Here is a 16,648-nt window from a genome sequence, read left to right on the forward strand (position 1 = left end):
CTACATGGAGAAATAATAATATTATTTATTGATACTAATTAAGCTTAGAAATGATGGAAATTACCCTTAAGAGAAATTAAAACATTAAAAAATTGGAGATGGTACGAAGAATGTAAGGAATCCTCATATTTTTCGTACTCTTCCTCACATTCTTCGTACATTTTCTCACATTCTTTACACCCTCGAAATTTTACAAATTTTTTGATTTTTTTTCCACTTAAAAATACAATAATATTGTCTATCGATACTAATTAAACTTAGAAATGATGGAAATTATCCTAAAAAAATTAAAACATTAAAAAATTGGGAGAACACGAAGAATGTGAGGAAGGGTACGAAGAATGTGAGAAATCTTCATGTTCTTCATACCACATCTCACAATGTTCGTACCTCATCTCACAATGTTCGTACCCTTTCTTACAATGTTCGTACCTCTTCTTACACTATTCGTACCCTATTTCACAATGTTCGTACCCCCTCACATTGTTCATAATTCATCTCACAATGTTCGTACACTCTCTCACAAAGTTTGTACCCCATCTAACAAAGTTCGTACCATCTCTCACAAAGTTCGTACCCTTTCTCACAATATTCGTATCCCCTATCACAATGTTCGTACCCCCTCTCACATTGTTCGTACCTCATTTCACAATGTTCGTACCCTTTCTCTCACAAAGTTCGTACCCCATCTCACAAAGTTCATACCCCATTTCACAAAGTTCGTATGCTCTCTCATAAAGTTTGTACCATCTTTCACAAAGTTCGTACCCCTTCTCACAAAGTTCGTACACATTCTCACAAATTTTGTACCACTTCTCACAATATTTGTACCACATCTCACAATGTTCACACCCCTTCTTACAATGTTCGTACCCCCTCTCATAATGTTAGTACCCCCTCTCACAATGTTAGTACCCCCTCTCACAATGTTTATACCCTCTCTCACAATGTTCGTACCCTCTCTCACAATGTTTGTACCCTCTCTCACAATGTTCATACCATTTCTCACAATATTTGTACCCCCTCTCACAAAGTTCGTACCCTCTCTCACAGAGTTTGTACCCCCTTTCATAGAGTTCACCCCATCTCACAAAGTTCGTACCCCCTCTCACAAAGTTTATACCCCATCTCACAAAGTTCGTGTCACCTCTCACAATGTTTGTACTTTCTCTCACAATGTTCGTACTCTTTCTCACAATGTTTATACCCCTTTCACATTGTTCGTATCATCTCTCACTATTTTCATACCCTCTCTCACAATGTTCGTACCCCATCCTACATTGTTCATACCACCTCTCACATTGTTCGTACCATCTCTCACAATGTTCGTACCCCCTCTTACAATGTTCATACCCTCTTTAATTCACAATGTTTGTACCATTTTTTACATTATTTGTACCCTCTTTTCACATTATTTGTCATTTTTCTCACATTGTTTATGCCCTCTTTAACATGACATTTCCACCTACAAAATTTATATTTAAATAAAAAAATCAAATTTTACCTTTAACGATTGGAATCCTTCATATAATATCTTCTCAAGAGACAAAAATTATTGTTTTCCTTCTTCAAGATATATAAAACTTCATCTTCAAATTTAATCTATGAATACACAAAATAATAACATAAAAATATTGATGACGATTTTATAACAAATGACTAAATGGTCTCAATTTGATTAATAATAACTCATAAAAAATTCAAAAATCTAAATGTTATAAATAATTACATATTTAAATGTCATTTAACATGACATTTCTACCTACAACATTTATATTTAAATGAAAAAAAATATATATTTCAAATGTTACCTTTTAACACTTGTAATCACTTGACATCCTTCATATAATGTCTTTCTCAAGACATATAAAACTTCATCTTCAAATTTAATCTATGAACACATAAAAAAATGATATAAAAATATTAATAACAATTTGATAGAAAAGATTAAATTATCTTAATTTGATTAATAATAAACTCATAAAAAATTTAAAATTTAAATTTTATAAATCATTACACGTTTGTTATTTAACATAACATTTCTACCTACAAAATTTATATTTAAATAAAAAAATCAAATATTACCTTTGACACTTGAAATCCTTCATCTTCTTCATAGAATACAAATTTTAAATTTTCTACCTCAAAAAGTTTCAAACTTGATCTTCAAATTTGATTTATCAAAATACATCCCACATATTTTGTAATATGGTAGTTGAAACTATTTAATTTTCTTATTAAATTAGTATCCCTTTTTGTATATATGAATAATGAGAGTGTAAGGGTAGTTGGTAGAATTTTATTTTATTCTTTTAAATAGAGTAAGGTAGTTCATTAAATAACAAATTATATTTGATATTTAATAATAAATTATAAAAAAAAGTTGTAATATTTAGATATGTATGAAATGCATGTAATTATTTCTCATCAATAGGTCATCTTTATTGGTTTAATAAGTTTTTGTAAATTTTTTAATGACATGCACTTTACACGTGTCATTTTATTATTGGGGTCAAATGTGGGTAGGTACCCCCAAAATAAAGAGTGGGTACCAAAGAACAACCCAATATACATTGATAAAAATTTTATTAATTTTTGGGTAGTGTGTATCTTCTTTTCTACAAGCATGATGCTCTAAGAGCAAATTAATGTTCTCAAACTATTTGATGTGTTGGCATGAATTTAAGAAACTAACATCTCATCAATGCATATCAAGGCATCCAAGCATGTAACAGATCAATAGACTCAAAATGATTCTAATTGGGGCCTTTTTGAATTAGGAGGTAGCTACCTTGAGTCATGTGAGAAAGAAAATAATTAGATGAAGAAGGTGATTGTTATGGAGATGAGGATTTAGAATTACAAGTTCTTTAGATTTGATTGTGGAGAGAGTTGAGAGCATATGACTTTTTTTTTTAAATAAGAAAATTACTAAAAGATGTGAAAAAGTCTTTCAAAAAAATAAAAATAAATTTAAACATGAAAATGATTGTGTATACAATATTGAATTATCGATTTGTCCTTTTCTTTCTTGTAATGCAAAATAAATACACATGAAAATTGATAATTGAAGTTGTTATTTAATCATCTAAAGATTAGATTAGATGTGATGTATTATAATGTTCTACTCCTGATTGTGTAGATATTGTTTGCTTGCAGTCCAACCCGTCATATCCCATAAGATTAGGGTGGTCAAACAAATTTTCACATTGAAGGGTCAACAATCAACTCTAATACTATTTGTAATGGCTCACTCCCAACAGTATAAATATTATCCTTCCAATCATCTAAATATTGTTTGTTCTAAACCCAAAAATCTGTTCACAACTTTAAATCTTGTGTATAAAATTAAAAGGAGTTTATACATATATAATGTCATGAACTTTTTCCCCATTTGATGAAAGATGCCACATGTATTCCCTCAAAATATTGATTCCAATTAGATGTGCAAAGGAACCATTTAATATTAGAAATAAACTAAATACATAGATGGTAATATGTATTATTTCTATTCCTTACTCTTGTTGCAAGGATACTCATTGCTATATAATATATATTTTTATTTAAAGAACTTTGAAAATTAATTTTGTTATATACATAATTAACTTGTGATTAAAAGAAAATCATTTGTAATACAAAAATTGGATTGATAGATAATTATATAAGTAAATTATCTTAATTTAGCTCAATTTTAAGTCTTAAATTATAGATTCAAAATCTATTAAATCAAAATAAAAATAAAATAAAAAACACTTAAATCTTACATGATAGAAATAATAACTCCTATACAAAAACTAAAAAATTTTATAGAAAAAACCGAAAGCTTATCTTATTTGGTTTCTATAATAGAAATTCAAGTGAACAAAAAACTGTCAACTTCAATTTTTTAAGCTATTTTTAAGATAAATCTCTATTATTTACATAAGAACTCATACTACTTTTAATTTTCAAAAATAAAAAATGTATTCAATGTCCACTTAAATTTTGTAAAAAATGAACCTTGAGCAAACTCTCCTAATCACATTATTTTATCATTTACCTAAAGATTTATGCTTATCAAAAATCAATCAACCACACTAAGAATTGGTAATTCTAGGTAGCTAGTAACATGTGCAATCACAAGAAAGTCAATGAGGAGTACATATATTCATGTCTCTTCCTCTATGAATTCCTCAAAAGACGCCATCCATGAGCTTATTGATCGCATCCATAAAACAATGAACAAGAAGAGATCATACCGTAGGCATATCGTCAAAAGGTTGATGAAAGAACTTATACCTTCACCATTCAAGCTCTAGAACAGTATCTAGAAAATAACTTAATTTTTCTTTCCTTTTTTTGAACTACTTTTTACCAAGATCTCAAAGCCCTAAATGCTATTTATATTTGGAGTTACAGAATATTTAAAATAAATAACGCAATCGATGGGCTTAAAGAACTTTTCAAGGGTTGGATAAACATAACTCAACAAATTTAGTTTAAAATAACCTTTAAAATTACCCATTCAAGATCCATTAAATAAAAAAAATAAAAAATAAAAACCTTTTGAAAACCTTTTCTATGCAAAAATTTTAAATATATATATATATATATATAAATTTGAAAACTTATCTTATATGCTTTCTATAACTGAAATTTCGAGTGAACAAAAACTGTAAAATTCAATTTTTTCATCTATTTTTCAAAACATTTCTTTTAAAGATAAATCTCTATTATTTATATAAGAGCTCATACTATCTTTTATTTTCAAAAATAAAAAAAGTATTCAAAGTCCAATTAAATTTTGTGGATAATGAACCTTGAGCAAACTCTCACAGTCACATTATTTAATCATTTACCTAAAGATTTATGCTTAAAGAAAATAAATCAACCACATTGAGAATTGATAATTCTAGGTAGCTAGTAACACATGGAATCACAAGAAAGCTGATGAAAAGTATGTATATTTTGGTCTATTCCTTCATAAATTCCTTAAAGCTCACATACCACTCATCAAACTCACTCATCACACCCATAAAACAATGAATAAAAGAGTTCAAGAAGAGATTTGATTGCAGCAATTTCCCCAAAACATTGATGAAAGAACTTGTACCTTCCCCCATTAAGCTCTAGAACAATGCCCAAAAAACAACCTAATTTTTCTTTCCATTTTTTGAACCAATTTTGAACAAGATTCCAAAGCTCTAGATGCTATTTATATTTCGACTTAGAGAATTCCTAAAATATATAGCCCAATGAATGGGAGAAGAAACTTTTCATGGGCTAGCTAAACTTAGATTAACAACTTTACCTTAATATTGACCCTTTAAATTACCATTCAAGATCTATTAAATAAAAATTCTCAAAAACCTCTTCCATACAAAAAATAAAAAATTTTATAGAAAAAATTGAAAACTTATCTTATATGCTTTCTATAACTAAAATTTCGAGTGAACCAAAAACTATTAACTTCAAATTTTTAAGCTATTTTTAAAGTTATTTATGTTTAAGATAAATCTCTATTATTCATATAAGAACTCATACTAAAAATAAAAAATGTTTTGAAAGTCTACTTAAATTTGAAAATGAACCTTGAATAAACTCTCCCGATCAAATTATTATATCATTTACCAAAAGATTTATGCTTATAAAAAATAAAACAACCATATTGAGAATTGATAATTTTGGATAGCTCGTAACACATGGAAACAAGAAAGATGATAAAGAGTATGTATATACTTAACTTCAACTTTTTAAGCTATTTTAAAAATAATTTATTTTTAAGATAAATATATTTATGTATGCACTCGTACTATCTTTTATTTTCAAAAATAAAATATATATTCAAAGTCCAATTAAATTTTGTCGAAAATGAATCTTGAGCAAACTCTCTCGATCACGTTATTTTATTATTTACCTAAACATGCTTACTGAAAATCAATCAACCACGTTGAGAATTGATAATTTTGGGTAGCTAGAAACACATGGAATCACAAGAAAGCTAATGAAGAGTATGTATATTCTTTTATTTTCCTCTCTGAATTCCTCAAAGTTCACATGCTACTCTTCTCTTATGTTGTCCATGAGCTCACTCGTCACACCCATAAAACAATAAATAGGAAGAGATCAGGAAGATCATATTGCAAGGGCCTTCCAAAAAGGTTGATGAAAGAACTTATACCTTCACCCTCTAAGCTCTAGAATAGTACCAGAAAAACAACCTAGTCTTTCTTTCCTTTTTTTGAACTACATTTTACTAAGATCCAAAAGCCCTAGATTTTATTTATATTTGGACAAAGATAATACCTAAAATAAATAGCCTCATGCATGGGTTTAGAAAACTTTTCATGGGTTGGATATATTGATTCGTTCCCAATTGGTGTCTCGGCTGATTCATGTCCTCTCAATGGTCCCTAACAGTGGTGTCATTTGATTCGTGTCCAGCTGGTGTCCCTTGATTTTGGTCCTTAGAAGGGAGTAATCAACAAAATTTATAACCTATTACACCATGTACTAGGATAGCCTTAGCTAGCATAGTATAGTGGCTCTAGGGTCGTTCACTGGGATGGGTTTTCACTTCACAATTGATATTAATTCAAGAGCTGAATTGGTGCCTTTTCATTTCAAGGTTAGCTTTAAAAGAAAATATAAAGATGTTTAAATGAAAAAGGTTTGGTTTTAAACTAACCAAAAATAGTAACTGATTTTACTTACAAAGAAAAGTGTTTCTTGGAGTTTAGATCACTGGGCTCAGATTCCTTGTACAAAAAGGAGAGTTCCGATCACTTGTTTCTTTTCCTCGCATTAGAGAATTAACATATAGTTAATTCTCTAACCGGTGTGGTACAGATACTTCCCATTAATGGGTTCAAACACTAAATCCCTCTCACTGATGTAACTTGCAATGGCTCGTGCCTCTCACCTAGCATTTGTCATTCAAGGTGATCTTTAACCTTGAATTTCCCTTCACAAGCTCGCAAGAGATAACTAATGGATGTCTCCTTGGAGTCCAAAAGCTTACCAAGTGCTGGCTATTCTAGAAAATCCTACCTTCAAACCACCTCCCAAAGGCTCTCAAGAGATAAACTAGTGCATCTCAATGAACGGAGATCACTTGCCTTATCAAGTGTTGGCCCAGGTGAGTTAAAGGCGTTGTAAGTTAACTAAAAAGATAAAAACCATTAACGGGTCACACTTTCTCTTCATTAAAAACTAAAATAACAAAACTTCCAATTTATGCATGAAGAAACTTGCCTGGCTTTCTTCACTCCAAGAGACGAAGAGCCTAGCCTCTCATCCTCTGAGAAAAAATCCTCAGAGTTTGGTTGGCTAGAAATAAAAACTAACAAGAAAACAAAACTATGAAGAAGAAACAGAGCAAGTGCTCTGTTCGTCGATTCTATATATGATATCTTAATATATCTCCTTTACATTGGTTCAAAGATATATATAGAGAAGATATTTTCTAAGAAATATCCCAATAATATCTTTGACTGATTACAAGGAGAAAATAGAAATTTACACAAAATATCTTGAGAGAAAAAATCTAACTTAGTCGGTGGAAAATATCGGGAAGCTTCAGGAGAACACCGCGACACTGTGCAAAATCCGGGTAATCTGAAATGTCAGCCGCAGATGCTCTCCGGGTGAGCGCTATCAGAAGATCTGGATATGTCTAACCGGGGAAGTTGAAACGTCTTCCTCTCCCATCCGGCTGTGAGATATCTGGATGTAAAATGTCGGCGCACGGCTCACATCCGGATGTAAAATGTTGGCGCACGGAATTCCGGATATGAAATGTCCCGGAAAGGGTGGAAAGTCGACCGGATAGAATTCTTCCTCGGGTGGAATGAGCTATGCTGCGCAAGGGGGACCGTATGCATGTGTAAGGTGTAGGGATCCATCCGGCTCAACTCCATCCGGATTCCCCAAGAGGACATGCGCCGCCATGCTATCCGGCACTCGTGAACATCACACTCCGGATGATAGCATATCCTATCCGGAGATGTTGTCCGGATCATTGACTACAGTGAGCACGCCTTACTACAGCCCACGTTCCGACGCTCTCCAATGGTGTGTCCGGACGCCCTGTCCGGACATCTTTTGCCATGGATTTCAAAGAACTCTCCTCAATCTCAGATTGCTTTGGTGATCAAAAAGCTATCAAAACACCAAAACTTAACACAATTTGATTAGAATTGATTGCAAGGGTCCTTAATATGTTAATTGGGTTAAAAGGTGATAACTACTACTCAAAAGTATTTAAAAGAGTTAATTACAAGCTATCAAATAACACTTTTTGAGTAGTAATCGTATACTAAGCTCAACAAATTTAGCATATAATATTAACCCTTAAAATTACCCATTCAAGGTCTATTAAATCAAAATAAAAATAATTTTTTAAAAATCTTTTCTATATAAAAAATAAAAAATTTGATAGAAAAATTTGAAAACCTATGTTACATGCTTTCTATAACTAAAGTTTCATGTGAACAAATAACTTCAAAATTTTAAGCTATTTTAAAATTTATTTATTTTTAAAATAAATCACTATTATTTCTATAAGAACACATATTATCCTTTATTTTCAAAAATGAAAAATGTGTTCAAAGTCCACTTAAATTTTGTAGAAAATGAACCTTGAACAAACTTTCTTGGTCACATTATTTTATCATTCACTTCAAAATTTATACTTACCGAAAATCAATCAACTAATTGAGAATTGATAATTCTAGGTAGCTAGTAAAATATAGAATCACAAGAAAGCTGATGAAGAGTATGTATGTTCTGGTCTCTGCCTCTCTGAATTCCTCAAAGCACACTTACCACTTGTCAAAGATGTCGTCCATGAACTCACTCACCACACCCATAAAACAATCAATAAGAAAAGATCATACCATAAAGGCTTCCTCAAAACATTGATGAAAGAACTTACCTTCACCCATGTAGCTCTAGAGCAATGCCTAGAAAATAACCTAAATTTTCTTTCCTTTTTCTACACCAATTTTCACCAAGATCCCAAAGCCCTAGGTGCTATTTATATTTCGACTTACAGAATTCCTAAAATAAATTAATAGCCAAATGTAAGGGAGGAGAAAACATTTCATGGGCTGGATAAACTTAGCTCAATAAATTAAGCTTAATATTAAGCCTTTAAATTACCATTCAACATCTATTACATCAAAATAAAAATAAAATAATTTTTTTTAAAACCATTTTGTATACAAAAAATAAGCAAATTTATAGAAATGATTGAAAACTTATCCTATACGCTCTTTATAACTGAAATTTCAGGTGAACTAAAAAATGTTCACTTCAAAATTTTAAGCTATTTTTAAAATTATTTATGTTTAAGATAAATCTCTATTATTTATATAAGGACTCATACTATTTTTTATTTTTGAAAATAAAAAATCTATTCAAAGTCTATTAAAATTTTGTAGAAAATGAACCTTTAGGGAAACTCTCTTGGTCACATTATTTTATCATTTTCCTAAAGATTTATGCTTATTGAAAATCAATTAAGCACATTGAGAATTGATAATTCTGGGTAGCTAGTAACACATGGAATCACAAGAATGAAGACTATGTATATTATGATATCTTACCTCTTGAGTTCCTCAAAGCTCACATACTAATCATCAGATATGTCATCCATGAGTTCACTCATCACGCCCATGAAACAATGAACAAGAAGAGATTAGGAAGATCATACCGCATGGGCTTCCCTTAAAGGTTGATGAAAGAACTTGTACCTTCACCCTTTGTGCTCTAGAACAATGCATAGAAAACAATGTAATTTTTCTTTCCTTTTTTTGAAACACTTTTAACAAAGATCCAAAAGCTCTAGATGCTATTTATATTTGGACTTAGAGAATAACTAAAAAAAAGTCCAATGCATGGGCTTAGAAAACTTAAATAGTTATCAAAGAGTTGTTAATACATTATCCATAATATGAATGTCAACCACAAAACTTAAATAGTTACTCAAGATATAACATGTCAATATTTGAGTATTCATGAAGAGTTTTTCATCCTAATAAATATAAAATTCATGTCACTATTCATTTTGAAAATTGGGATATGGAGATTCAAAAGGAGCATTTGGAAAACCAAAGTTCTCCAAATCAACCCCTTCTAGAGCCACACCACCACCATCCTTGTCATCTATAAAAATATTAAATATATATTAACAAGAAATCATTTTTAAAGAAAAAATAGTAATTATTGAACTTTTATAAATTTACATATTCTACTAACTAATGTGAGAAGTTGAATTTGAACTTTCTACTTCATTTATTGGAAACCCTTCTTCATATAGAAGATTTTCCAATTCTTCAACATCTAGCTCTCTTTGCTCATCCTCATCAACTATCTAAAAATTGATTTTATCAATGCATGCATAATCAATGGGATCATAGGTCATTTTCTTGTTGTGCAACCTAAAAAATAAAAGCATGTAATTATTGATAATTGCCAATGAAAAAATTTAAAATTCAAAACAACTAAGAAAGTATTTATATCGATTTTTTAGCCGTAAATTGTAATGAACGTATACAAGATCATTAAGCCTTTGATGTTCCAATCTATTACTTTTTTTGGTATGCATATGTTCAAACACGGTCCAATTCCTCTCACATCCGGAAGACGATGAAGTTTGACTTAATATTTAAATGGCCAACTTTTGCAAATATGGTGCACTGTATCCATGTTGCCTTCACCATTCATCTAGTTACTATTTTCACATTAAAAATAAGGGGAAAAAGCATTAGCTAGTTTAAAAATATAATAATCTATATTTTAAACTTAAAGCACACTAGTAAATATTAAATAGTAAGTAGATAATTAATGAAAAAGAGCAAACACACTAATAAATTATCTTTCACCAGGTTGAAGTACTTCACATGAAGAATAAGCAAGGTCTCTTCCAAAACTTCCCAATTGATCATGAATTAACTTCAATTCATTCATCATTTCATACTTTCCTTTCACAACTTTCTGATCAATAACATCCATGACACCTCTAATAACTTCTAGCTTATTACAAAAGTTTTCTTGATCATATTGGAAACATGGATTCAACCAATAAGTTGTTGAATGGATGTTTTTCTTTGATTGCTTATCCCATCGTTTCTTTATGATATGTGTATAAGGCTTGTATAGTCTTTTGTTGTGGTTAAATAATTTCTTGATGTCTAAACAAGCCCTATAATTGCATTCATACACATACTCAGATGTGGTTTGTCCTACTTGTGGTAAAAAGCATAGGGGTAGGCCATGCTATAGAGGGATTGTAGCTTGTTTTAGTTACAAGAAGCAAGGACATATGATTTGGGATTGTCCAAAGAATAAGAAGTCTATAACAAGGAAGCCTAAGGAGAAGAAAAAGGAGGATAAACAGAAACCTAGGGTCCAAAGGCAGGTGTTTGCTATGACTCATCGAGATGCTTAAGCCCCTTCTGATGCGGTGACAAGTACTATTCAAATTCACACATTATTTGCTAGAGCCCTTGATCTCGGATCGACATACTCTTTTCTTTTTCGATATCTTTTGTTGGTTTGTTGGATATAGATTTTGATAACATGGACTTTAATTTGATTATTGCTACTCTTATGATAGATTTTGTTGTCACTAGTAGAATGCTTAGAGATTGTTTGGTGATGATTAGTTATAGTGAAACGTTATTTGACTTAGTACTCCTTCATCTTTAGGATTTTGATGTGATTTTGGGGATGGATTGGTTAGCTTCCTACCTATGGATTGTTTTTATAAAAGGGTGATGTTTCACATTCCTAGTCAGTCTGAGCTTAGTTTTGATGGAAAGCATATGGACAAACCATTGGGTATGATTTTAGCCTTACGAGCTAGTTCCTTGCTTAGAAAAGGTTGTCAAGGCTTTTTAGATTATGTGGTGAGTAATGAAAATGATTTAAAGTTGGAGCCCATACCCATTGTAAGGGATTACCCTGATGTCTTTCTAGATGATTTGTCTAGCTTGTCACTAGAGAGGGCGATGGAGTTCACCATTGATTTGGTACTGAGAATAACTCCTATCTTTAAGACACCATACAAGATGGCACCTGTAGAGCTTAAGGAGTTGAAGGTTTAGCTTCAGGAGTTGTTAGATAAAGGTTTTATTAAGCCTAATATTTCACCTTAAAGGACACATGTCCTTTAAGGTGTCTATATTACATAAAAATTAAGCCAAGGAGCACTCAGAAGAATTTTTAAAACACTCAAATTGATCAATTATCTAGAATCAATCATGTATAGTAAGTGCGAATTTGAAAAATCATATCTTTTTAGAAAACATATATTATAATATCTTATGTTCAAAATTAAATTTCATAAAGTCTAAAATTTCAGAAAAATATTTATTTAAATTAAAAAGGTCAAAATGTAATTTAATTTTACAAAATTCTCTTGGATATACAAAATCAAACCAAAACAGAACGTGCTGAAAAAAAAAAATCATGACTCAACTTTGAATCAACAACATGAATCAACAATTAAATTAAATGAACTAATAAAATGAAATATTTGAAACAAGAAAAGAATTATTAAATCATGAAGAGACTAATCCTAAATTATTCAAGAGCATGAATCAACAATTGAATTAAATGAACTAATAAAACGAAATATTTGAAACAAGATAAGAATTATTAAAGTATCAAGAGACTAATCCTAAATTATTCAACAACATGAATCAACAATTAAATTAAATGAACTAATAAAATGAAATATCTATAATAAGACAAGAATTATTAAATCATCAAGAGATTAATCCTAAATTATTCAAGTTCATGAATCAACAATTAAATTAAATGGACTAATAAAACAAAATATCTAAAACAAGACAAGAATTGTCAAATTATCAATAGATTAATCCTAAATTATTCAAGAGCATAAATCAACAATTAAATTAAATGAACTAATTAAACAAAACATTTGAAATACAACAAGAATTATTAAATTATCAAGAAACTAATACTAAATCTTTCAAATACGTGAATCAACAATTAAGTTAAATGAACTAAAAAGAGAAAATTTCTTAAAGAATTTTTTATTTTAAAAAAAATTTGAGCTAAAAAGAACGAGCTACCTATTTTCCTCTAGGTATCTCATAAGCAAGATCTAAACTTTTATAACAAAAATCATATTTTTATTCATTGTTTTAACTTTAAATGAGAGAAATCTATAACCGGCCACCTTTGTTGTCAATCTTCAACCTAGACCTTGATCTCATTACTTTGTATCTCTTATGTCATTCCATTGCATTGTACCTTAATCTTATTGCTTTATACTTTGGTCCCATTATTTAATACATCTGACTCCTTTGTTTGTAATCTAGTTTCATATATTTGTACCTTCTTTTAATAAGAAAAAATTTAATTTGAATTTTAGTATGTATTGATTCAGTGCTATAGACTTTTCCAAAATTCTAACTATTTTTTTTTATATAAATTATGTTTTTATATGGTATTAACTTTGTTAGTGTATTATATATGTTGATAGTTTTACTCCTAAGATTAATAGATGAAGACAAATTCACTACAATGAGTATTATACTAACATATTCAAGTTGAAGACACAAAATTTGAACCTCAAATATAATTATGTTTTGAGTTTGAAATTAAAATGGTACAATGGTGTTGTAGAATGAATAATTTAACAGTAACTTAAAGTATTCTAGGTATTTTTGTCTAGAATATTTTTTTTTGAAAATTAATGATTTAAAATTCTTATTTTCTAGATTAAGTTTTCAAAATATGCTAAAACTAAAATACCTAGGGTTTAGGTATGGAAAGAATTTGGAATTTTCATTTTGGTACAAAATAAAATAAAATAAAATTAAAATAAAAAAAAAAAAAAAAAAAAAAAAAAAAAAACCTAAAGAAAATCTATAAGACAACCACTATGTTTCCTAGTTCCTATACTTCAAAAAATCAACATCAAGTCTGAAAATTAAATCTTGCGAGTAGGATGAAAAGGATATTCCAACCATTGCTTCCCATTTTTGCCTCAATCTTCAACCAAGACCAACCACTAATCATACAAAAACGATAAAGAAAATAGATCGAACCAGCAAAGACCTGACGTCAGTTCTTTTGCCCTCAAATGCTATATATTCAGCCACTACCATAAGAGTGTCACACCACCGCAAAGCCCTCGAAACATCCCATTTTTTTCTCTCTTTGCAGTAACTGCTAGTTAGTGATGGAGCAAACTGAGCTGGTCTTCATCCCATTTCCTATCATCGGCCACCTTGCGTCTGCACTGGAGATTGCAAAGCTGATTACTCAGAGAGATCCCCGATTCTCAATCACGATCTTCATCATGAAGTTTCCGTTTGGGTCCATTGATGGTATGGACACGGACTCTGATTCCATAGGTTTCGTCACACTTTCTCGTCTAGAGGTCAGCTCCAGAACGGCGCCATCTGGTCTCTTCCTCTCTGAATTCCTCAATGCTCACATACCACTCGTTAGAGACGCCCTCCACGAGCTCACTCGCTCCAACTCGGTTCGGCTCGCTGGGTTCGTTATTGATATGTTCTGCACCCACATGATTGATGTGGCCGATGTGTTTGGGGTGCCTTCCTATCTTCTTCGCTTCCAGCGCTGCTTTTCTTGGCTTCCTGTTGCATCTTCAGTTCCTCCATGATTATGAGGGCTTGGATTTCAATGAGTTCAAGGACTCGGGTGCTGAGTTGGAGGTTCCGAGTTTTTCTAACTCAGTTCCGGGTAAGGCGGTAGAAATTAAAATTGATTACAATAAGGATCGTGATCATATTGTAAGTGCTCATGAGATTGAAAATGGATTAAGGAACCTAATGAATACCAATAATGAAGTGAGGCAGAAGAGGAAAGAAATGCAAAAAATAAGTAGAAGAGTCATGATAGATGGTGGGTCCTCGCACTTTTCTTTAGGCCATTTTATTGAAGACATGGCGGCTAACATTCCATGCAAGCAACAAAGACGTGATACCTAATGTATGAATTAGTTTATACTAATATGAAATAAAAAGGTGCATTGTAGGCTCTAATAAATTAATTTATCATCTCCTTTATTTCAATGCTCAAATATTTCTTTGATGATGTCAAGAAATTTGACCTTTCAAACTAGGAAATGTGTTCTTTCTTTATTATTTAGTGAAACAAGTTTACAAGGGCATGAATTTAGTTATATGTGGATCTCATCGATCAATGAATACACAATTGAGCATTTTCCTGTAGGAAGCTGGACTAGTAATAAAATCAACTATATAATTAAAAATCCACAAACCCAATTGAATTTGGTTTGATGGGGATGAATAGATATAAGAATTTTTATAAGAATTTGTTCAATTGGATCACTATTAATTTGATGCTAGCCGTCAGATTAGAGACAACCATCCACTTGAGAAATTTAATTAATTTCTGGGCAGTGTTTATCTTCTTTTCTACAAGCATGATGCTCGAAGAGCAAATTAATGTTCTCAAACTATTTGGTGTGTTGGTATGGATTTAAGAAACTAACGTCTCATCAATGCATATCAAGGCATCTACGCATGTGAGAGATCAATAGATTCAAAATGATTCTAATTGGAGCATTTTTGAATTAAGAGGTGCTACCTTGAGTCTTGTGAGAAAGAAAATAATTAGATGAAGAAGGTAATTGGTATGGAGATGAGGATTTAGAATTATAAGTTCTTTAGATTTGATTATGGAGAGAGTTGAGAGAATATAATTTATTTTTTTTTAATAAGAAAATTACTAAGAGATGTGAAAAAAGTCTTTAAAAAAATGATAATAATAATTTAAACACAAAAATGATTATGTATATAGTATTGAATTATCAATTTGTCCTTTCCTTTCTTTTAATGAAAAATAAATATATATATATATGGAAATTGATAATTGAAGTTTTTATTCAATCATTTAAAGATTAGCTTAGATGGAATATATTGTAATGATCTACTCCTAATCGTGTAAATATTGTTTACTTTGAGTCCAACCCGTCATATCCCATAAGATTAGGGTGGTCAAACAAATTCTCACACTGGGGGAGGGTCAAGGATCAACTTTGATACTATTTGTAATAGCTCACTCCCAATGGTATAGATATTGTCCTCCCAACTGTAAATATTGTCCATTCTAAACCAAAAAATCCCTCACAGCTTTAAAACGTGTGTATAAAATTAAAAGGAGCTTATACATATATGATGTCAGGATTTTTTTTCCTCATTTGATGAAAGATACCACATGTATTCCCTCAAAATACTGATTCCAATTAGATGTGAAGAGGAACCATTTAGTATTAGAAAGAAAATAAATACAGAGATGGTAATATGTATTATTTCTATTCCTTAGTCTTGTTGCAAGGACACATTGCCATATAATATATATTTTTATTTAAAGAACTTTGAAAATTAATTTTGTTATATACATAATTGACTTATAATTAAAATAAAATCATTTATAATACAAATATTGGATTGATTAATAATTATATAAGTAATTATCTTAATTTAGCTCAATTTTAAGTCTTAAAATACGGATTCGAAATATATTAAATCAAAATAAAAATAAAATAAAAATTCACTTAAATCTTACATGGATAAATAGAAATAATAAATTCTATGCAAAAAATAAAAAATTTTATAGAAAAAAATTGAAAACTTATCTT

This window comes from Vitis riparia, chromosome 12 (genome assembly GCF_004353265.1).
Source record: "Vitis riparia cultivar Riparia Gloire de Montpellier isolate 1030 chromosome 12, EGFV_Vit.rip_1.0, whole genome shotgun sequence".
Lineage (NCBI taxonomy): Eukaryota > Viridiplantae > Streptophyta > Magnoliopsida > Vitales > Vitaceae > Vitis > Vitis riparia.